Genomic DNA, 24,816 nt, shown 5'->3' on the forward strand with positions numbered 1-24,816 from the left:
GAGCACTCACCAGGAGTTCTACATCGAAGGCAAACCAAACACGACCATTCACTACTTCTCATAACACACAATCTCAGGACACTCAGGCAAATTACCTGGGAGTATAAAAGTGCAAATTATAGGAAATATTTTTTTTCTATACAATACCTGGTTAAGTTGTAATAGCCAAAACCCAATTATTCAAATAAGTACTTAAAATACATTTTGAGAACATTTTGGCTGCTATCAAACAAATGGTCCAGACATAGACTGTCAGAGACAAAAGTTTTGATATCAATCTTTGTCAACAGCTAGACTGCTACATGAAAACAAAGGCTGCTTTACAGCTATTTGTTATTCTCTTTTCCTATACATCCTCTCTTGGTCACTTCTGAAGAAAGTCTAACAGCTCTTACATTCTAGTCAGCAGACCTACAGCATGTAATTTTCCCTTAATTAGCACACAATTTCACTTTAAATTTAGAATTCAAAGGCAGTTTCCTTTTTTTCAGTTGATTTCCCCACTCCCTATCCCTTGCAAAACCATTGCGGTTAAACACATAGAAAAGTTTTACAGAACAAGAATAAAACTTGTGTCTGAGCAGTAAGGGTTATGTAAATTAATCTCAAGCTGTATTTTCTTAGCTTTAGTCTCTTAGTGAAGCACAGAGCATGGTAGCTGCTAGACAGCATTACAATCCATTTTCAGTTAGTTTATATCACACCACATTTCCCTACCATTTTAGTTCATCTGCTTACACTAGAATACCAATGCTTTTTTAACTTGTCATCAAAATAGCATACGCTTTTATTCACTATGAGAGCCTGCAGATCTGATTTATAGTATATTCCAGACATATGACTCTATAATTCAGACAAGTTTAAAAAAAGTATGCTGAAAGAAGATACTACCAAGGACTCCCACTAGCCCTGCTAAGCATAAGAGGACATATTTTACTTGACCTACTCTACTAATCTCAGCACGTTGGTCCTTAGCAACAGATGCAAAGCTCAAATGACCACTTTCAAATCCTTGTTGCAGCTCCACCTCCAGCCTTTGATGATTTTTTGTCTGGAAGTAACAAATGGATTTCTGCTCCTTGGCCTATGTAACAGCCTCCTCGTAATCCACCAGCTCATCTCTCTAGTATCAGCAAGTGGGATTGCTCATCTCAACTTTAGCTGCATTTCTCCCCATAACATACAGAAAGGGATATATTGGATACTAATAAGATAAATTTCAGTTACCTTAACTGTTTAAGGACTGTGTTGATTATTTTGCTATAGGATTAGATATCAACAGATTTGATAGGATTATATAGGATTATAATCTTATAAACCAAAACTACAACAATACAACATATATGACATTTAAATTTTGACATTCAGCAGCCTGACACAAAAGTAGCTAAACTGGAGGATGAAATCTACTTGAACTGGTTTTCATTCCTCTAAACATTATAAAATTGTAAACACACAAATTGCTTGAAGTGTAATTCACTTTTGCACAAACTTATCTTAAACCGGAATGAAGTTAGAGAGAATATTTTGTATCACAAGAGGTCTTTACCTTAAGATGAGCATTAAAATGGGCAAATTGGAATCTTCAGAAACACTGTATGCACTGCAAAGCATACAAAAGGAAAAGCTGTCTATACAAAAATTAGAGCACTCAGAAAACATGTAGATGTTAAGAATTGCACCTATCTCAAAATGCACTCACTGTCTGTCTTCTGCTTCTTCCAAGCTGCACCCACAGACAATTTACAGAACTCCCTGTCAGATATTCTGATTGCTCTCCTACGCTCAGCCCTGGCTGGTTTCCAGGCAGCCTGAATGATTTTGCTATGCCACTGCAATGACAGCACAGGAATCCTGTGTCCCAAGTATCACAAGGGCTTTTAGTATATTATTTTGAAACAATACTTTTTGAAATATTATCTTGGAAATATTACAGGGTAATTCCTGTATACAAATTCTGGATCTCAAGTGCAGTTGTTTATGCCAAGTCTCAGGCTGATAAAGTCACACAAACTTGCAGATTTTATTGGCAAGGTTTTTTTTCTTTCTTCATTTATATTTAATTCCAAGTTTGTAGAACTACATAGGACATTCTGGCAGCTGGTACAATCACATGCCAAGTCATAAGCCAAAGACTCCCGTGACAAAATGTCAAATCAGCAACTCTCTGATGAGACATCAGCAATGGAGAAAAAAAAAAATCTGCCTCATCTTGAGGGCCAGAACACAGCCTGGTTGAGCTACGTGGAGACAAGGTCTCAGCATCAAGTCAGGAACTATTACAAGAAGTCCAAGCCAGCCTGACCATACTATTCTCTCTTCAGTATTGTCTAACAAAGAAAAGGAAAAGCAGAACAAACACTATGCCCCGTGACAATGCAACTTACTGACTGGGAACCACTGACCTAGACAGTGGTACTATGACATTAATTCATATGCTAGGGCTGAAACTAGTTTCTTACTTGGAGACCAGAATAGCTCATCCCTTGACTCCTTAGAAAAGGAGGCTTTTACTTATAGTTTTACCATCCCTCTTTTAGTTACAAGATTCCTGTAGGATCCAGTAGATCAGACGAGCTTTTCCTCTAGCTTTACTTTTTCTGGGGGTACAGTACTACTACTCCATTCCCTTCCAACAGACATTCAGGAAGAATTTTTCCTGAAATGTCCTGATTCTACTAAAAGAATGGTAAGCACCTGACATTCTCCTTTCTTCACCTCATCATTCTTTTTCCTTTTTTTCCTTGGCCTAAGAAAGGTTTCACTGTTAAAGGAGGTGGGAAGACTTATTAGTGAGAGAGGTTTGCTGCAACTATTATCTAAAACTCAAGATCAAATGTTTCTCTTAGTAACAGCTGTAGATGCTCACACACACACAAACACATTCAGTCTCCTTGCAGTGAGGGCTGTCTTGTACTTGAGTACATACACTATAAAATAATTTTATGTATAGTAAATGTGCACACAAGAAAGAGTTTATGCATAAAAACAGCCAACCTCCAGAAAAAATGAAATCTAATTACAAGTAAGAGGAAATTTGTAGCTTCCCATGTGTTTGTAACTTCTAGTTTCTAAATTAGTAAGTGGCTCTGCAACAATGTAAACACTGCATGTTGACTACCTTTCCTATCACAGTCTATATCCAGAAAAGAAAACATAACATAGTAAAAACCATCTTAACATTTGGCACCAAGTAACCAGACACGAGGCTTTCAGTCAGGCTGTGGCATATTCTTACTTCTCTGTTGGGGAACCAGGCTATGTGTGCCTGTCACATATGCCTGTATCAAAACTCATTGCTCTAGTCAAGCATTCAAGTTGGGAGATAACACCTCAGCATACCACTCCAGAATGAGTTTTGGAGAAGAAAAGGTTGTATTATTACTTACTCATTCAGAACAATATATTATTACATGTAAGGTCTCTAAATCTGTTCCAAGAACTACAGAAAAATCTGTTTCTTTCTAAAGGCAACAAAAGTGATACACAAGAAAAGGACACAACCTCTATTACCCCCTAGAAGATACACAGCAGCAACAGCAGCAAGACATTAACATTTGTTGTGGCAGAATAAAAAACAAGCTCCACTTCAAAGAGGACAAGGGTAACAGTACACTTAATTCATGTACGATGGCTAGCGCACAGGTCGTAAGGCCAGCACTAATCGGAGGGCACAAAAGGGAAATTTAGACCTTTCCTTACAGTCCTCTCAAAGGCACACCTACAGAGAATGGGAACCAGCATTTGAATTTGAGCAGCCAGTGAATGACAAGCAGCCCACTGCAAGGAAAGGGATGAAGACATCTGGCCTGTGTAGTGAGGACACTGTCCTTGCGGACTGGGAGCCAGGAGCAGCAGAAGCATGCTGGGATCCTACAGACAGCAGCTCCAGCCACATCCTGTGCAGGCAGTGCAAGAAGGACACACTCATTTTTATCCCAATGCTAAGGGACCTTATGAGCTGCAGACTAGCAGCTAAACAAATATTTAGCCATGAGTACCACAATACAAGATGAGATTTGCTTTTGGACAACTGGAAGTAACTTAATTTGTTATTTAGATCTTAACGATGTGGGTAAATCTCAATTAACACACACTGCTGCTCTGACTTACTGGAAACTGTTAATACAAACACACTGAACAGCCACAGAAGGTCCAATTACTTAAATTAATACTTTCTTGTTCCTATAGTCTTGTTAGTCTTTGACCATATTAACACGCATGTCATGTTTTCTTTTCAGGAACCTGGATATACTCCATTAATGTAATTAAGAAGGTGTTTTTTCTTCCTGAAGTACCACCACCATCTCAACTGGCCAGCTTGTGAAAATATACAACGCACCTGCTGGCACCACATGTCATTCCAGAGACTTTTACCTATGATGACAGCAGGTTTATTTTAATAAGCTGCAGTGTTTCGATAAGTAATGCATGTCTATTGAACTGATACATACATTTTAAATATTAATGCTATATCCAAGCTAGATGAAAGCATTAGAAAAGACAGAATAAGTGATTTAATAAGGAGGGACATTTAATTCCCTGATGTAAGCTAGCAACATGTAAAATGGCGAGTTCAGTCCTGGGATAAAGCAACCAGAATGCCTCCTGTTGTCTTTCAAATTTAATTGCTATCACCCATAGGAAGCCAAAACCACTAGCCAGAAGTCATTAAATAGTGTGATAAAGGTGAAAGTCTGAGGAGTAAAATATAAATTTAACATTAATGAAGTGACATTTACTCAGCTGTCATCATTGATTACACTTGTCCACCTACACAACAAAGTTACAGAATTAAACATTGTGTTACAGCTGCTGTCTGCCTCTATTCATAGACCAATAAAAAGAATATTTAACTAAAGTCTGTCTTCCTACAGAATGTTTGAATTCTGAACAACAACAAAAAATCTAATAGCGCCTTTGGTTTGCTGAGGAAGTGAACCCCTGGTAAAGAGTTACTGGGTTGAGACTACCTGTCTTCATATTACAGGTGTTGGTTATTATGTTTCTCTGTCCTTTTTTCAGTCAGTTAAGGTGATGATAACTAAGCAGTAATGGTTTGGGTCACCATCCACTATCTCTTCTCCAAGAATGAAAAAAAAAAAAAAAAAGTAGCATTTTACAAGGCTTCTGAAGTTTCCTTGGTATTCTATGACTTATTAAATATAATTAGCAGATCAGCCAGGTCCTACTGTGAGAAAAGGTTATTGAGTCTGCAAACCTTTGCTAACAGGTATCACCTGAGACTCCTGTGCTGTGTGGAATGTGAGGGTCTGTTTCTTTCCAAAATTCAAATATCTGACATATTAATGTCTGCACATTACTCTTTAAATCAGATATCTAGAAAAAAATAAAATGTTTTACAACACTGCTACAATATCCTGTACCTAAACTATTTAAACTCTTCCTCCACAGACACATCAGCTACAGATTCTTCCTTTTCACTAAATTTCTGTATCGGTTTCTAACACCCTTCTGTTCCCACCCCAATCTTTTTTCCTTTTGAAAAGAAGGTATTTAACAGTCTTCACTTATCACTGTGAACAAGTTAGTAAAAAGCCCTAATGAAAAGGAATATTAATTGTCTTTATTAAGTAATAAATGCATATTCATAAGGAAATCAGGAGTTAAAATAATTACTATTTAATACAGTACATAGTGTTAGAAAACAGTTTTCATAGCTTCTAGGAAACAAAAGGCGTTTACAGCTGGCACAATAAAGTTTTCAACTTTTTTCCAATTGTCAGACTGTTCCTTTGACTCCCATTTCCTCCAGTAGCTGCCTTGCAAATCCTTCCCTTCGTGGCACTCACAGCAGAACTTTCCAGATCTAATTGACCAGGAAGACATTTTCCTACCTGTTGCAGTCCTGAAATCTGCTATTTCCAGTCACAACTTCTCCTTCAGTCTGGGTGCTACCATGCCCACCATCCACTAGAAGTAGTTATCTTCCAGCAGAAATGAACAGAGGGAAACTACGACAGTATTCATTCATCCACATTTGCTAGCTGTAGCCATGGTTCTAAACAAAGGACAACATCCGTCTTTTCTACACTCCTTCCAAAAATGTGTTTGCCGGAGGACTGACTTGTATCTTGCCTCAGTACTCAGCTGCTGCACATTATTTTTGCTCTCTGTTAACCACCAAGATTTCTTGAAGCTGGATAGCCTTTCCTGAGAAGCACCCAGGGTGTCTTGCCAGACCTGTTCCAGGTCTCAGGGCCCAGGCACATGACTCTCACAGCAGTCAGATGAGGGACCAAAGGCACCACTCAGCACTTACCTCAAAGCATGCCATTCACAGTTTTATCCCCTGAGGTTTGTTTGCCGTTTTGATACCCTCACTCAGGCTGGTCACGGCAGCTGGAAGGTGGCCCAAGTAACTGTCTGTATCATATTGCAAACACACGACAAGATTTTGAAGCAGGGAGCCACGCGCTGCAGCTCGATTGGGGCGGTTTACGACTTGCTGGGCTATAGTACTTGTAGTGTCTTCTTAATACCAAGACAAGATTTCTAGCACATCTAATTCTGATGTTATTAAAGTAACAGATTCGGATCTTTGGAGAAGCAACCAATCTTTCAATAAGAAACCTACAACAGCTCTGTGATACAGACCACATGTTCCTTTCCCCGTAGGAAATTAAATGCTAGAACTTAAGTTGGCGGGACTGAAGTTACAGGTTAGCTATACAGGTACTGGAGGTAACGTAGACTTACTGAAGCAGTTAACCTTGGGATTAGGCAGCAAAAGGCTCCTTTCAGGGTCTCTAGGATCTACAGAGGGCAAGAGAGCAGCAGCGAAGCCAGGATAGGGTGTGCCCCAGGCAGGCAGCTAACAAAGGGCTGCTGTTTGTCGCCGTGGTGGGAGCAGCAGCAACTGTGCCTTGGGCTGGTAGGAGGGAGAGCATTATGGGAGGAGCAAGGATTTTTAGATATGACCTACAGAGCAGAGATTTCATACCCTTATTAGACTTCAGCCTCCATTCACCTTAACAAGGGAGCAAGCTGCTCGTTCAGAAGTTGGTTTTGTTCACTTCTCCAGCACTACTAGTCTCAAGATGATGCAGCTTCAGCGTTCCCCCTTTCACACACACATTCCACTTACAGTGCAATCCTAACACAAAAAGTTAACTGTATTCACAGCTTCCCAAATGACCCAGATTACAATGAGATAATTAAGTGCTCATGAACAGCTATTCATTGAAAACCCCTATCACAGTATCTGTTAAACCATTGAAAACCTTCATTACTATATCTGTCAAACCTCTGAGAAGAAATTTAAGAGTGTTTCTTTAGATCAGTTCTCTTTTTGGAAATCTTCTGGACTGTGATAAAAAAAAGCAAGACTTTCTATCAGCTGAACTTGCAATGTGTTTTCTAAAAACACAAAAATAACCCCTCTCCATCTGCCAGTTCAAGCTTCTGATTTGGCCACATGTCATGTGTGAAATAATTATATTCCACTCTCTTTTATTTATAATTAGCAATGTCAAGTCTATTTCTTTTGATAGCATTCATGGCATACTGTCTGTGAAACAGCAGCTCTGCATTTCATATCTCAGACTACGTTGTTCCTTTTGCAACAGCTTCATTTGCTAAAGCCAAGCTCAGCCCACCAAACAATACATTACGAATACAATAAAGATTTTCTGTGCTCTTCATATAAATGGATGCATACATTTCCAAGTTCTGAGACATAATTAGTAGCTCTGAAGCAATTTTACTCTATTCTTAAACTTGTTGTACAATTTATAGTGCAATGTGTATAGTCACTCGTTATTAATTGTTGGCTGTATTAGCAATACACTTCCCTATTTTTTCAGAACTTATACCACCATATATTACAAAATAACATACGAAAATTTAGCCATTCTTGACTCAAAAAAAACCAGGCTGTCTTACAAGACAATAAAGCAACACACAGTTAAGAACACTTAGACTACATACTGGTACAACTGTGTTTCACAACTTTATTTATTAATACTAAGCATGATATAAAATTATTCTTGGTGTCTCATACTAATCCACACGTTGTTCAGGACTGCAGAAAACAAGTGACAGCCTAGTCCAGTATCAGAAAACAGTGGGCAAAAGAGTAATCATAAGGTAAGCCTACCTGGATGACCGTCTTTACTTCAACAGGGACTTAAGATGCACATTTTCCAGACTGTGGAGCTGAGAATCTACGGAACCTGAAGGAAAAAGGAAAGGCTAGTAGTCATATGACATTGGTTCTAGTCAGTGTTGGAAATATTATGTATTTTCATGGTTTTATTCTAAATGTTAGGAGCATAAGTTTACAGTAGTTAACTTCCCAAGAACTCTTTCTCTATGAAGCCCTGCAAAAATAAGAAAAATCAGAAGAAACTTATTTAAGCCGGGGGAGAGAGGATTTCAAGTTGCAAATTTGTTCTGCCTCCATGCCTGTCCTAGTCAAATTGGTCTTAAAGTGGTAATTAAGCAAAATAATGATTTCAAAATGGGTACAGGTAAGCTTTATCTAACATATCAATATCCGTAAGACTTCACAGACATATAATCACATTTTATACATGAACAACATACAAGTTCTGGTACGAAACTTTAGGTGTAAGCCTTCTCCCGCTGCACTTAATGGGTCCATACTGAAAATCCTTTAAGCACTTGTGACTTCATGCTTGTAGTAAAGATGCTCACTTCTTTGCTTCATGATAGCTAATCACTCTGCTTTGGAAAGTCAGCAATAACCTCAAAACCATTACCAGCTGTGCACACTGACATTCAGCAAACCTCTTTTTCAGCACTCCACCTGGCACTATGCACTGCCTACTCCTCATACAAACTGAAAACACCTGATGTCTCCTCTTGGCAATAAACTGCAGGAGCAGAAATGGAGCATCAAACGATAGAATGAAGGCAGGGAACAGAACCACAGCAACCCTGTTACATGTATGGCAAGAACCTAACAGTCAAAACAAGGTAGAAAACATCAAGATAGGCCTATTCTTTCCGTGTTCATATGTCACCATCTCTTCTGCACACAGCAAACTGCAATGTTAACATCTCCAATTTCATAGTTCTATAGTATAGTTTGTAGTTATAGTTTAGGGAGTGATTCAATGATTAAATACTGATGTCATTGAGGATGTAAACAATTAGTTCATTTCAGGTGTTTTTGGTTGCAGGCTTATTACATCAGTGACTATAGTGCACATAGTTCGAGAACTACACAAGCTTGAATTTTTGTTCTTTAAAACCAGCAAACAACTACCAAGGTTTATTTTTTTCTTCTTCTATTAAAATATTCTTCTATTAAAATATGACATACTTTAAGGGGCTACTGTCTAGGCCGGATTTTAACTTGATCTCTTATTTCATATAAGTAATATAAGAACAGCAAGAGTGGGATCACATTAGCCTTCACGGCTGAACGGAAAAACAACAAAAACCAAGATGTTGGTCACAGTAACAAGATGTGATCCCAAGAGATTCAATATACTGAAACCCTTTTACATTACCAGCTCATCTTTTCTCCAGAGGTAACAACTGGGAGATAAGGTTGATTCTACCCATGATTCATAATATAGATTGATAAACCACTTTCAGGACAAAACCTGGAGTCCTGAAAAGTAGTCTGCTTAACGCTATTGCTTAAGAACACAGGGAATTTGTTAGCCTTCCAAAGTGGAAGGAAAATTCAAGTTCTGTTCTTTGGTAGCTAAGCATAATGAACATAGATATTCAAAAGATGTGTAGATGTGGTGCTCAGGGATGTGGTTTAGTGGTAGACTTGACTATGCTGGGGTAACAGTTGGACTTGATGATCTTAAAGGCCCTTTCCAACCAAAGCAGTTCTATGATTCTAAGAACAGCAAAGTAAAGTTTTGTGCATCTTCAGATACACGCTATTTTTGCTTTCTGCTGGTCTTCCCCTAAATGCAAGACTGCTAGCTGAAATAAAGAGCATGTCAATGTATCTCTATCATCTGTCACTGTCTTTGGAAACTCACTTGTCAAAGAACTTTACTGAATACCTCATGATAATGCTCAAAATGGTTCTGTAAAATATGCAGAGTCAGAGCTGTTCTTAGACCTGCCATACAGCCAACATGCCATGGGACAGAGCTAGTGGTCTGAACTGTCAACGGATGTTACAGGTACTGCACTGTAAAAGTTATTTGAAGTGTATTAAGTACTGCTTGCTCCCCGTCTCCCTACTTCTGTAATACAGGGCAAGGCACTGTATTAGATAAGTATGACCTCACTTGTCATATAAACACCCACGATCCATTGAAAGCAGGTATAGACGGATTCTGTTATATTACTACATTTCTAAGACTAAACTTAGGAAGGGACAAGTTAATACACTGCATCTTTTCCTTAATGATCCAGAAACAGTAGCAACCAGGATGAAAACTTTTCTGGAGATGTGGTCAGGAAGAGTATATAGACCACGGGCTGGGATTAAACTGCATTAGCACAACTATTTGGGAAGCTTTCATGACTCCTACACATAATTCACATAGTTCTAGATGGTGAAACTTGCTTAATTCACTACAACAACTTTCCAAAAGATACTCTAGAAGACAACTAACAGACACTTTGCTAGCAGCAAGACTGGATTTTTTCCTGCTTTTACTTATTATCATAGCAAGTTCTACAGTAAACCTTAATGCAGAGGAACCAGTTTAGAGGGAAGATACTGCTGAAATACTTTTTATAGATCACTTCTGCACCCTTCCATGTGCTAGAGACAAATGACAGGCTCACAGGTGCCCAGGTGCTTGCCACATAAAAAGGAGAGATTCAGTACAGGAAAGCAGAACTAAGGCTGGAGTTTCAGTGAAAGGCAACGTTGCAACATCATAAGAACAGATGGAAGTTGCAGCAGATTCCAACAACAACTTCTTTGTGAGAAGCACAGTACTCCCACAAGGCACCCAGGAAAGGGCTGGAAGTTGCCACTTAGAAAATATACTTGTGACCGTTTCCTATCAGCAGTTGGGATGTCCTATAAATGTTAAAAAAAATGCAAATAAGCATCAAAAGTAATAGTACATTCATTAACCTGCTTTCTCTGCACCTAGTTTTGACTTTTATACTGTACTCTTAAAAAATTACCACTCTGACACTTGCTTAATTTAAAATTTAAATTCCAAATGGCATGCTACTACACAGAAAATACTTTACTACAAACACAAAAATGCTGCAGTAGCTCAGGTTTAAGGTCCATCTAACACAGTATCCTGCCTCTAATAAGGACTGCTAGTTGATGCCTAAAGAAGATAACAGAGTAAACACACAGCAACCTTTCCTTGATGTACTCTGCCAGGTGACAGCAATCTGCAGCTCTGGGACTTCCTCTGTCTCCTTTTAAGTGTACACATGTAAATACAAACACATTCACATTAAAGTCCAAAGCTATTCTGAGTCTGAAATCATTTAAATCAACTTTTCATTATTTAGGTTAGTGCCTTACTCTTTTTCATTCTGACGAATAAGCAGGCACAGTTGAAACTGATGAGTCTCATTCATTCATTCCCTAGCTCTACGAGATTAAGTCCCAAAACCTAAATTAACTGTTGCTTTAAGACAGCTTTTAGAAGCTGTATGCAATCACCCCATTCTGAATACAAAAAAAACCCACAAAACAAAACAAACCACACTTAATCCAAACAGGGATATCTAGCAAGATTCTAATGTTAATTCCAGGGGAGATTAGAGATGCGATCATCCACATGTATTAGAGCAAACAATACCTTCAGTAAGTGAATAACCTAGCTGCAAATTAAGCAAGATCTTTCTGTAAATGTGGCCAAGATGTAAACATCCCTCCATAAAAGGGACCTGAAGGATGACGATAACACCACATACCAAAATTCTACTGACTATATTTTAAAATGAACACCCACAAAAGATATTTTTAACAAAAAACCATGCCTCATTAAAACGGGGCTCTTGAGCTAAGTAAAGTTAAAATAAAAACTCTGAACCTCATACAAAAAAATCTAACTGTAAAAAACAAATGCTGAATTCAAGTACTGAAGATCATCATCAGGTCTAAAGACGCTGCTCACCACTGTCCAGATTATTCAGTCTTCTTCAAAAGAAGGAACTCCAAAAATCACTGAAAGCTACTGCCCCAAAGTTATTCTACAGTTTATTTAGAGGTAAGGAAAGGCAAAGATGTGGTGAGCTGTTTAAGAAATCAAATCAAAGAAAAAGCGCTGGAAATACAGAAAGGTGGTTTGTTATAAATACAGGTTAAATAAAGCTAAAAATTGAGAGGTGAAAGCACAAAAGTAGCGTCTACTGCTCTTCCGAGCTCTTACATCAAATATCATCATTTACATTCTTCACACACAACATGCCAAATTAATAATGGTATTTATTACTCAACACAGATTAAACACAGGCATTAACAAAATCAGTAAGGAGCTGGTTTCACAGGTGAATTAAGTTATTTTCAGCCTATTCATAAATATACCTCATGGTACCGATATCCTATAAATTAAAGTTTATGGGTCCCCCGAGTCCGGCTGTGCAGCCTGATGTCATTTAATGGTTTAGTCACATCCATTACTCGCTGCAAACGAGCTCTGCTCCGCTCCTCCCGGCAGCCCGGCGGGGTTTAAAAGCGAGGCACAGCCGAAGCACCGGCCGTGCTCAGATTCGCCTCCCCCCCCGCCTTCTCACCCACCGGCTGGGTTTCACCGCGGTGCCCGCGGGGAAGGCTCTGCTCCGGGCCCGCCGGCCGCGGGCGAGGACCGAGACCTCCTCTCACGGTACCACCGCGGCCGCGGGAGCCGCCTCAGTCCGAGAGAAATCCCCGCGCGGAGTGAGGGGCACGGCCCCGCGGGGCTCCCCCACCGCCCGGGCGCCTCGCACACGCCCAGGGGCTCACCCGGGCGGCGGCTGGCCGGGGGCCGGGGGCCATCTTGGAACCGGCACCCCGCGCAGGGGGTACGGACCCCCGCACACACCCCCGGGCGAGCCCCCACAGCTCGGCACCTGCCACATCCCCTCACTCGCCCGCCGGCCCCCCCGCGGCCGCACCGGCACAGCGCGACCCTGCCGCGCCCCTCGGAGCCAGCCGCCCGCCCCGACCCCGGCCGAACGGGGGGCCCCCCGCCAGCTCGCGGACCCCCGCGCACGGCACCGTCCCTGCGCGCCGCAGGGCCGCGGCTCCTACCTGCGGCCGGGCCTCCCGGGTGACGCCGGGCGCGCCCCAGCCTCTCTCTACCAGCGACGCCGCGCTCCCCGGCTCCCCATCGCCGCCGCCGCGCTGGGCCGGGCCGGGCACGCCGGGCCCCTCCCACCGGGGCGGGGCTCCGCGGCGCGCGGAGCCCAACGGCCGCTCGCCAGGTCCGACCCCGGCTCCCCGCCTCCGCGTACACAGACACACACCAAGGACAGGCTCGCGCTCTGTTGGCCGGAGGAGGGAGGACCGCGCAAAGCGGAGCGCCGATTGGCCGCGGGGAAGGCGGCGGCCCGCCCCGCGGGGGTCGCGTGACGCCCGGTAGTGGGGGTTCGGGGGGAACGGGGTGTGGCGCTGCCCCCGCGGCGGCTACCTGGGCCGTGGTGCGTCCGTGTGGTTGTCCGTCCTCGCAGCTCGGAGCTGGGGAATTGCGGCAGCATGGCAAAAACTGGGGCCGGGGGAATCCACGGGGAGTCCGTTGCGGAGGCTGAGGGGAAGGACAACGGCCCGTCCCCGCCGCGGTAGCTGGCCGCGCAGCGCGGCGGGTGTCCCGCACGACGGGCGTGCCGTGCTGCCCCACGCGTGGCTCTACTGTGGTGCGGGCTCTGATGTGGGACCTCCTGTGGCTGCAGGACGCCGTGTTGCTCCACAACGCCTGGAGGGATGTCAGAAGCCTTCACGGATCGTGTGATCCAGTGTTTGGGTTTGGCCTCCTGCCTTAGAGAGCTCCGCAGCCACACACGCAGAGAAGATAATTTTCTGAAGTCTGTGGAGGGTGAGCTCAGGAGGGAGACAGGGCGGAGGAGCAGGAGGAGTAAGGCCATCAGGCAGGGTCTGAGAGAGACAGGGCTTGATAGCTGGCAAGGGCGGTGGTGGCTTCAACAGAACAAACTGCAGTCCCGTCCGTGCGTGAAAGGATGAGACTTTATTCATTCAATGAATCTATTCTTAATGGGTTTATTTTTCATAAAATACGCCAAGAATTCTTCCAGTCTTTTCCAACTGAAGGAATACATCGGTGTTATAAATACATGTGTTTGCAAGTGCTGTCTAATGTTCACAAACCCCAGCATTTACTGCACTGGACAGCCACCTCGCAGAAGTGCAACCCTAGCCTACACCAGGCTGTACTGATAGTAGTTCTTGGCTAATCTCAAATTATGTCGTTACCAGTGGTTTTGGGCAGCTTTAGTTCTCCCATACTTAGTGGGACTTTTCTGCGTTGTCTTGAAGTAGCATTTCACGTGAAGTGTTGAATTGTGACAAAAATTGAGATACATAAACCGTTCCAGAAGACTATTAGTTTCTTACAATTTCCTCTCATTTCTTGGTGCAGGTCTTTTATTACTAGACGCATACAGTTGTGTAGTGTATAATGCAATTAATCTCATTCAACCTCCTCTGACATTTGTTCCTGTTCAATTTGAAATTATGGTGTTTTGGCACACTACAGGATTACATGATTTCATTATGTTGTCAATCATTTTTTGTTTAGATCAACAAATCATTAACAATTACTTCCTTATCCATATCTTCAAAGACTTGGGACGTGATCCTTCCTTTTGTGGTCCATCAGCAGCTGAAGCATTCCTGAAAGGAAACCGGTTGAACATATGTGGTTAGTTTTGGAATAAATTATTCTCAAAGACAGTAGAGTAATTACAATGCCTAGAGGTGCTAGACACCTCAAAATGTAGCCCAGTTTCTGGATGAATACATGTTTTTTATGGTTTTTGAGATCGTATTTTAAATATTCATCTTGCTTTCCTTTTAAATAAATATTTCACAAGACTAAACAAGTGCCAAGCTAATAATTTCCCTCTTTTTATGCTGAGTACCACCCAAGTACTTTTTCATATCTCAAGACTTAGCCTCATTTGTAAAATTAATTTAAAAAAAACTGTTCTGAGTTCTGATACTTTATATGCAAACTTTTAATTGAGGCCAGGCTGTTGTAGGAGAAACTTAAATTCCGCAGGATGAAAATGCTGACAGACACTAAGCAACAAAACTCCAAAACAAGGCTTCCAGCCAGAAAGATGAATTGCCATTGTACCCATCCAAGTATTATCCTTCTTTTCCTATTGTAGGGTTTAGCAAGAGTGAGTTGAGACCTCCGTTGGTTTTGAAAAAGGGCGTATTTTCCACAAACCCAAAACAAAGCAAGTGCTGTAAGCTGAACACTCCCATGTGATAGCAAATGAGATGAAACTAAGGAGAGAATGAAGAGCTTTCCACAGGTCAGCGCTTTTTCCAAACCCAAGGGAGACAACGATCTCCAGAGGACATTCTCCAGCATGACTTTAGTTAATAGCTAAGCATCCCAATGCCATTAAATCAGTCCAAGTCTGAAAGTCTAAGAGCCAGACTAGCAAAAGCTAGCTAGGGAGTTAAATTTAGTTAGGTTAGACGCCCTATTCCCTTTAGTTTCCTCCCAGGGGTTTCTCTGGTGGAAAAGGAAAGGAAGAAATAAGACACTTAAGAAGCTGTTGTGACACACTAGTCCCCAAAACACTTTAGACATGACTGATATGGCTGGGGGATTTTCTTCTGTTTTGCTGACATGGTTGGAAATCTGCAAAAGCAGCATCCTACATCTCTCTCAGGGGAATGCAGCAGTAGGAAGACATCTGAGGTGGTACCATGACTGCAGATCACTGTAGGCCCACAGAATCTTCCTGGTTGCCTCTGAAGATCTAGCTGATCGCAAGGTGTTGGCACCTCTCTCTTCAGTTGCTAAGTTATTGTTACAAGGCAGCTAAAACATATGAAATACTTTCCTAAAATTATTTTTCCATGCAGGCAATTGCTGTATCTGGCACAAAGACGTTATATGATCACTAATGGGAAGTGAAACTGAACCGGTTTCTCTTCAAAACATGGCCAGCCCTATGGGACAATTTGAGAACTCCTGCTTTAAGTATCTCTAGTTGTGTATGTGTAGAGACTGCTTTGGTGTTCTTCACCTCCTGACACCGACACTTTTGCTGTGCTTAGCTGAGATTCTTGCATAATTTAACAGAGCCATCTCAGGTGTCTCCCACTCTGTTCAGAGCATTTGAGCTGTGTTCTTTTCTGGATTTTGGCACACAGCTTGTATCACATTACATTTACAGAAGAGTTTACCAGACTTGCTTATTTAGAAAATTTCCTAGAGAACAGGGATGTTTTTTTCCAAACACATATATTTGAATGGCTCCCAAAATATTTATGACAGCTCCAGTCAAGTTTTTTACTTCCTTTATTTTAGTCTGATACGAGTATAATCAATATTATTCATTTTTCTGTCTGAAATTTGAGCATTGTTGGTGTGAGTGAAATAAATAGTTACAGACATCTTTTTTTTTTTTTTTTCTGATACATTGTAAATGCTTGCTGAGTTTTTTGTGTTACTGTTTCATCTTCATAGTATTCCAGCAGACAGGCTTGTGGCTAGCACAAAGGACTGGCTGAATGGAACTGCAACCAGCGAAAAGTCTGTTTCAGTCATGGCAAACTGAGATACTGGAAAATATGTAAAAATAGAAGTATTTATTAAAAGCATATTTATTTTGTTTTCTCACTTTTTCCTATTATAATTGCAAAACCTTCTGAAATTTGTTGTTCAGCAAAACTCTGAAGTATATCTAGGTACAGTAAATGACTTATGCAAATTATTGTATTGGAAGAACATGTACATTCATGTGTACACATTATTTGCCTGGTCTTCCTATTTCAGATGCAACCTGTAGTAAAATCCTAGTTTGTTAAAGCAAACGAGTGCTCTAGAGACTCCTGATTTCTGACTGATACAGTAGAAATCTATCATGTTTGTGTAGGGCACATGGAGCTTGAATACATTAATATGAATAAATATTGAAATATGTTAAACATTATTTTTCATTGGTTTAGGATGTTTTCCTGAGGAAACAGGGCTTATGATATTTTAATGTTCATGAGCGATCTGTCTGTGAGTCCCCCTTAGCAATTTCTGAATTTTTCTAGCTGCACTTAAGGTAATTTTAACTTTATTCTTTCATTATATTTATAAAAACCTCAAAATACATCAGGTTTTTTCCCTTCAACTTGTAAACTTTTGCTGTCTGTAGAGTTCTCGGTATTTTTCTGTGAGACCACCTTTATGATTTTCTGGTATATGAGAATTTCTCCTCAGGATCCAGCTGTTATAACGTACATGATGTAGACAGACGTCTTCAAGTCTTTTTATTCTTCTACATGCTCAATGAGCTTGCCATAGCTGTTTTTGTTGTGCATAAGCTACTCTGGATATTCATACAGTTTTGATAAATAACCAAGCTCAATTTTGTCCCTTCACCAAATATCTCTTGTTCTTCTTGCTCAGTCTTACAGTTTTCCTTGCTGCGAACCATGATGATCTCTCTTCTGCCATTCATACCACCAACTTCTCTCTTACAAAGCAGAAACTAAATAAAGTTGATTGAGCAGAAATACAACAATTTGTCTCACAACAATTTATCTGTTAGATTCATATTTCAAATTCTGTTTTACTTTGAATTCTTTCCTGGATACTTTGAATTCTTTCCATGATTCTTTCCTCATGATCTTGCTTCTAAACCAAATCAGGTAAGCTGTTATGTAGTTTTTCTGCTCTTTCATCCAATTTCATGCTACTGATATATATGTATGGACTTGTCCAATTATCAAGCTACAGTCCACTTTGCTGAAATTTTCAATACATCCATTGATGCTACTCCATCCAACTTGACAAGTTCTGTTGGAGCCTTATCTGATGTAGAGTCTTCCTGTTCTGAAAAGTTAATTATATTAATTATTAGTGCTATTTCAGATTTAGTGGTGGCCATTCTCCAGTCTATAGAATTCAATAGGTTTTCATACAGTTCCTCATTGTATGATCAGTGTCTGACCATCCCTTGTTTTTCTTACTAGAATCTCACACATTAGTGATTTATTAATTCTGGTTTGCAGTTAAAACACTTCCATTATTGACATGCAGAAATCAAACATCTCCTCAGAGTTTTGCTGCCACCTCCTGATCCCTGGCATACCTACTGATATCTTATTTAATCTTATTTAATGGTTTGGATTCGCTTGATTAGGCCACCTACCACCACCAAACTGCACTGAACCAAAAGTGGACATGTCCTTCATACTTCTTAATACTCATGTTGTATTTTAATACACTGCTTGGAGAGGAGAAAAACACATACAGCTGAAACTAAGAACAAAAAATGAGTGTTTGCAATTTTTCTAAACCAAGGTGTACTTATGAGTTAAATGCTGATGTTAAAGTTTCTTATAGAACATCTTCAGGATTTGTGAAAGAGTTAAAAACATAATGATGTGAAGTTTAGGATGTACCATCCCTAATTAGGCTTCCACTTTATTTTGCTGAACTCCTGGGAGTGTGAACTGTTTGCTTTCTTTATCTTTCCTGGCAGTTACAGAAAACTAATATTATTAATGGATTTGGATGTGGTTGCAATCCAAGAATGCGCTGTTTTGTGAGTGTGATCCTGCACGTGCATTTTAGTCTTCCACTCACAGACTAAGGAGAGCTCTGATGCTCAGAGATCAAAGTCAGAAGCTAGAGAGTGTGATCCACCAGTCACACGTGTTTTCTAATAGCAGACAGAAGTATGAAGCAGAATAGAATTTAGTTGGATAAATAGCTATCATTTCATTTTAATTTGCTATCTGATTGCCTGATCTCATTTCCCTACATTTTCTCCCCTAAACCCTGTCTAATCCCCTCTTGCAGCTGGGAGGCAGAGTGCAGAACACCTGTGCAAACTGGAGCTAAGGCAATGAGCACAACCCGCTGCTCCTTTCCCTTTGGGCAGTGGTGGCTGTAGAATGGTGGTATTATCTTAAGCTATCATCATGTACCGTTGATAGTGCTGAGTGTAACCTTTAGGGAATGCATTAGAAAGAGGCAACTGCTGAGGTACAGACACAATACCAAGATTAACAGAAAATATAGAACTATAATCTCACAAAAGCACATCTCTAGTAAAGAAGAGAGAGACAGATGTATTTTTTCACAATCTAATAAATCAGTGATACTATCCTAACAGGAAAATGGGGTAACTGATGCTGAGCGCCTCTGGCAAACAGGCTGTTCCAGAAGAAAGAGGTTTGCTTTGGAGCTAACCTGGCCCTCCCTCTTCACAAATGTTGCTCTGTATGTGGCTGCAAATTGGGGAATATCAGAACTAGGGAGATGGTAGTCCAGAACAGGCAAAAGTTATCAGCCTTGTGGATGTCTCCTTAATTAAATGAAGTTAACAGCAGCCAGAATGCCTGAGATGCATCACCAGCACTTGTGCATTTAGTGAGTAGTAGAGAGGATCTTTCTAGGCTGAAAAATGAGCATCTGCTATTGATAAGATGCTCATTATCAATCCAGCTGTTATCAGTCATTATTAAGCATACTTGTTCTCTATCAGATTGTTAACTAATGTTTACTAGGGTTGCCTGACAAAAACTGAGAGTCACATACTCCTCCAGGTATGAGGAAAGACACCAGAAATTAATATAAATTTTCCTCCAGAACCTAGCAAGATCTACACCTTCCTCTTGCACCTAGCAAGGTGTGGTCAAGCCTACCCTTAATATCGGGATTGCACCCAGCTGAGTTGCACTTAGTCTGTACCAAAAGGCCACAAGCTTTAGAGCTTCCTGATATGTGTCAGATGCCTTAGCATCTGTGCTCATTCATTGTCTCTACATGACTCAAACGTAGGCAAATGCCTTGCAGGCAGTACTGTGATAGCCTCAGATTTACCTCTTCCTAAGTGCAAGCAGAGATGTTTTGAGCTCAGGCTGCAGCAGAGCTCACATCCAGGAAGAAGTGTATTACGGGTGTCTTCTGCATAAATCCACTGGCAAACCTGTTCTTCCTTCCCGGGTGAAGCAGTCGTTGCTTCTCAAGAGTTCCCAGAACTCCTCGCTGTGCTCGGGCACAAGCTCCTACCTGTAAAATGTGATTTAGACCCAACAGGACTATGAGCTGCTCAGGATCAGCAGAAATAGGGACCATAAATCTGACCAGAGCTGGTGAATGCCGTACTCCTCCTTCCTCACACTCCTCTGGTGCCAGCTCTGGAGGGGGCTGAATTAGGAGCTCCACTCTTTTTGCCACTGGAAGATTAATGCCTTCTTAACACGATGGAGAGAAAGGCAAGTGGCTGCAACTCAGAGCTGTCATTTTGTCTGTGAGTGGTGGTCTTTCCAAGTCAACATATTTACCTCTCTAGACTGGATAACGCACTGTGGTTCTTTGGTTTCTATTTTCGGTTAGTTCATCCAGGGTGAGCTGTAAGCAGGCTGGTCGTGCTTGCTGCCTGCCAGCACAAGCCAGCCAATCTAGTGCAAAATCTCATTATCAGTCTTTCATTTTCAACTCACTTAAACTCTAGTACCGTTCAGGTCTGCCAAAAGTGCTGTTCGGTCTCTATAGAGAAATGGTCTTTTCTGCCTGGAGAGTACCTTTATCCCCATTTTGCTCTTTTTTGGTGCGCGTATGTGCACATATAAGGGAGGGGTGGGAGGAAGAAGCAGCTCCCCTTAGAGACAAACATGCATTTCTCTCCCTAAGCTGGAAACCTATTTAAATCTGCTTCCTGGGAATCAGCCCTTCAGCTGATTCCCAACACATGCACAAGGTAGGGTGAGCAGCTCTGCCGAGATTTTAAAGAGCCCATACAGCCTGTTACGCAGCGTTTGACATTTCTGATCCAAGACCCAGCTTTCAGCTGTTTGTGCCAGGCTACACTGATTCAGGCTGGAAAAGTCTATACTGATTGTTTGCATCATTTGCGTGTTTTTCTTTCCAGGAGAAAATATCAACTGAAGTGTTCAGTCATTTCTGAAATTAAATGTAGGAAGGATATATTGTTTTTCAATAGGAAAAAAGTAATCAAACCTTTTATGGAGAAAGTTTGCTTTGAAACTGAGCAAGGGAGGCCTTTGTCAGATGCTTTTTACTGCACCAAGGAAAATCTACTCTCATTTGGCTGAATTTTAGGTTTTTTAAATCTCAGTTTACAGAGACACTTGCTACTGCTTAAGGGTTAAGCCTGTCCCAGAGCAAGCTTATGCCTCTCACAGTTACAGTCCTGTTGTTTGTGCATCATTCCCACAGTTCAAATAAGGCTCTCCAGCCCCTCTCAGCTCCTAGCCCGGGCATGCACTCTCCCTACAAAGCCACTGCACGTGCTGCAGCCCAGGATTGAACGATGGAGACAGAATTTCCCAATAATGGTTGTTTCCAGCTGCTACATGCTGAGCCGGAGCCAAGCAACCAACGGAGAGCAGGGACACTTTTCTGCACTTCCAGTGACCTCTCTGCTGGCATCTAGGCAGTGTGACCCAAGAAGCTATCTGATTCAGAGGCAGACAGAGCAAGAGCGAGATCTAAGGCCTTGCTGTGGAGAACGAGCAGCCTGTACTGGAAGTAGGAGCACGTGGGATGAAAACTGGGACTTGCAGAGAAGGCAGAGCTTGAGGATTGGCAGGACAGGAATACTATTTTGAAGCCACCAAAGGAAATGACAACGGGCAGAGACTGAAGATCCAGAACAAGGATATTAGGGTTGTAGGCTAATGGGATGGTAGAGGTGAATGTAGGATGGAGGAAACAAATTGCTGAAGAAACAGGCACAAGAAAAAGAAACTGGTAAAGAAGTGGGGATGGAGAGGGAAGGCGTACTGAGAATGCAGTCCCAGGGACGAGACTGGTGCTAGAAACCAGCAGAGGTAGGTAGTGCTGACAAGTGGACGGGGTGAGGAGTCCCAGATGGGAGAGTGCCAGGCAAAAGAGTCAGGAAGGAATTCAGATTACCTGGGCAAGGAGATGGAGAGTGTAGGCTCAGCTGGGACTTTGAATACGTGGGTTATTTTTAATGAATGCCAGTGAACAAAACAAATAAGGCAACAGTTGCAACAACAGCAAAAGCAGCCAAATTATCTTCTTATTGTCCAAGGCCTGTAAGCATTCACTCTCAGAAGACAGGGGGGGAGCCCAGAGCACAAGCAGCTGCCCGGCCTGACCACAGGATCCGCCCTTGCACCACTCGCACGCTGGACTGGCTGCTGCAGCTCCTTCCGGCACCGTCAGGCTGCACAGGGGACCATGCTGTGCCCGCTCGACCGGCTCTAGCAGGAATGGGGGAGCCCACGGTGGGAAGGTTTGCTGACGGCAGGAGTTCTTGGAAGTGGCGTTCCGTTGGCATGGCGAGTCGATGAAGTCACCTGCTACGTGTGCATCTTTTCCAGGGTGTATCCTCTAGATCTTTAAATGTGATTTTTACTTGCTGTTTGCCACAACTTGGTGGTCAGGTTGTTGGCTGCATTCTAACACCAGGTACTAGGCGGAGAGGTTTTGGCTATCTCGGTTAACAGTATGGCTTTTATTGATTTTAACCTACCAATAATAATAATCGTGGCAAGACAAAAATGGTGAAATCTGTTGCAGATGAAATGTGTCACAGGCCACAGCACTCATGAAGTGAGTAGCAGATAATGATTATTATACTTAGCGCTGCTTTCTTGGGTAGACTCTTGCGCATATTTTGGAAGTAGTTCCTGATCTTCCTTCTCTGACCATTGCATATGGCCATGACTGTGAGTGCTCAAGCTAGGCTGATCCTCTTACTCTGGATTGTGTTTAAGAAACACTCCAGCTGTCTCCAGGTTTTCTGTGTGCAGAAGGTTGTTAAGCCACACAGCCCTTTGCGTACCTGATGCTAGTCTTCATTCCTCTCTGCAGCGACATTTGGGTTGAGCCAGTCTGCTGTCATTTAAGATCAAACAGGTACCATCAGCATTTAAGAGTCCCTTATATGTGTTTTTTTGTAGACCAAGAACAAATATACTTTCAATAAGGCTGGTGCTAGCACAGAGCATTGTGGGAATCACTCTTCTGGAGCTCCAGCGGTTGGTTTGTCGCCCATAGCGCCCTGAAAATGTTTACTCCAGAGTAACACCTCAATTGCCATTGATACTCCTTGAGGAAGGATGACTGAAGGCTTCATCAGTGGACTAGTATGTCAGATGGTACTGGAGGTGACTTTGAGCTGAAGTCAGCTACACTTTTCTCGTTCTCTTGACAGTCCTGTTTAACATACGTTAGCGATTGTGATCATGTTGATGTTTTGTTCTGGTGGGAAATCTGACAAAATGTCACTCACGAGACCTTACCAGGATGTGCCAGGGATGGTGCGTGTTCTGCCAGGAGAGCCAGATCCAGGCACAGGTGGCTACAGCTCAGGACAGCGCTGGGCAGTGCTGTTGAAGTGGCACCTCTGTCTTCAGTAGCTTTGCCATAACGTGGGCATCCAGCCCTGCAGCATCAGATGCATGTGGAGACGGACAGTCAGTGCTAGCGTTTCTTTTCCAGTTTCTGTAGCAATTACAGCATTACATTGTCAAACCTCCATATTAAGCTAGATTAAAAGCATCCCCTAATTTCAGCTTGTGATTCTTAAGATCTCTTTTTTCCTGGTAGTACCTAGTGCTGTATATCACTTCATATGTTCAAAGCACAGTTTCTGCATCCTTGGCTACAGCTGAGTGTGTCTGCAAATCAAATCCTAGGTTGTCAACTTAGCACCCAAAATGAGGCATATGAAATTAAATAGTAACACAATAAGAACTCCTCTGCTGGAACTCTAGCAGAAGCAGAGCAGACTCCAGTACTCCAGGGACGTTCTGCTATGTTAATTGTAAAGCAGTCCTGTTTCTTCATGCAGTCACCTGTGTCATTCACGGTTCATTTTCCAGTTTCAGCAACAATGAGAACAAGGGTCTGGCAGACAACCATTTCTTTTGGTTCAGAAACTGATTCAATACCCACAGCAGGACTGAAAAACAAATATGCGATGTTGTAAGCAAAAACTATGCTATAAGCTAAAATTACAAAATCAGTTTTGCCAAGTTTTAATGATTGACTGTGCAACATTAGTATTGTTTGAATGTATTTTTTCTGGATACAGATACGTTTATGTGCTCTACCTGTTTGTGAGCTCATGTTCTTTCTTATCCCAGTGGTTGTTGAGTAAAAATTACAGGAGATGGGAAAAATAGGAAAATTAATTTGGACTAGTCCATGCAGGCAGCTGGAACATTACCATTTCACTTCCATTTAGAATAGGAAAGCCCAACAGAAAGGGTTAAAGGACATTTTTGCAAAGAAACTCCTGGAAGCAGCTGTGTTAGGATAAGCATAAGGCTGCATGTACACTGTTTTATAAGAAAGGTTATAGACCCTCTATATAAGGCTTCTGCACCAGCAAAATGTTACTTAGTTTTATAAAAAAAAGAATTGAAAGGTAGACTTAAAGTTGACTAGACTTTTATTCAACTTGATAATTCACATGTACTTCTGGAAACGCCAGATCTGATCTTGCAGAAAATAACGTGGTGGTTTCTATCACTGAACAGACCAGAGAGAGTGAGGCAGAACTGTCTGGTTCCAGGATGTTTATGCTCTACATGTGACAGCACTTTGCATGCAGTCAGTGTCCCTGTGGGCAGATGACCTTTAGTATATCCTGCTTAAGGTACTATCTTGGAGAGCTCCTGCTTTTTGCACTGATCGGGTGGGAGCTCAGAACTGCTCTCCTCTCTGGGGTGTTTGCCAGACACAGCATCAG

General features: G+C 41.8%; 2 protein-coding genes across 12 annotated transcripts in view; both read right to left on the bottom strand.

Annotated features, from left to right (window-relative positions):
• The window catches only part of MPP7 (MAGUK p55 scaffold protein 7), a 173,782-nt gene extending 160,518 nt beyond the window's left edge, over positions 1–13,264 (bottom strand). For 3 of the 5 annotated variants that reach the window (XM_068405480.1, XM_068405482.1, XM_068405481.1), the window contains exon 1: positions 5,859–6,149. The gene's annotated coding sequence lies outside the window, so the exon portion shown is untranslated. Of the gene's footprint in view, positions 1–5,858; positions 6,150–8,119; positions 8,196–13,174 lie in introns of those variants that run through there. The other 2 variants (XM_068405478.1, XM_068405479.1) reach the window with 1 other exon arrangement.
• An 840-nt stretch (positions 13,265–14,104) lies between these two features.
• The window catches only part of SSNA1 (SS nuclear autoantigen 1), a 43,377-nt gene continuing 32,665 nt past the window's right edge, over positions 14,105–24,816 (bottom strand). For 4 of the 7 annotated variants that reach the window (XR_011048535.1, XR_011048534.1, XR_011048532.1 and 1 more), the window contains 2 exons: positions 22,005–24,024; positions 14,105–14,770 (listed from right to left, as the gene is read on the bottom strand). The gene's annotated coding sequence lies outside the window, so the exon portion shown is untranslated. The remainder of the gene's footprint in view (positions 14,771–22,004; positions 24,025–24,816) is intronic. The other 3 variants (XR_011048533.1, XR_011048531.1, XM_068404964.1) reach the window with 1 other exon arrangement.

This window comes from Nyctibius grandis, chromosome 7 (genome assembly GCF_013368605.1).
Source record: "Nyctibius grandis isolate bNycGra1 chromosome 7, bNycGra1.pri, whole genome shotgun sequence".
Taxonomy (NCBI): Eukaryota; Metazoa; Chordata; class Aves; order Nyctibiiformes; family Nyctibiidae; genus Nyctibius; species Nyctibius grandis.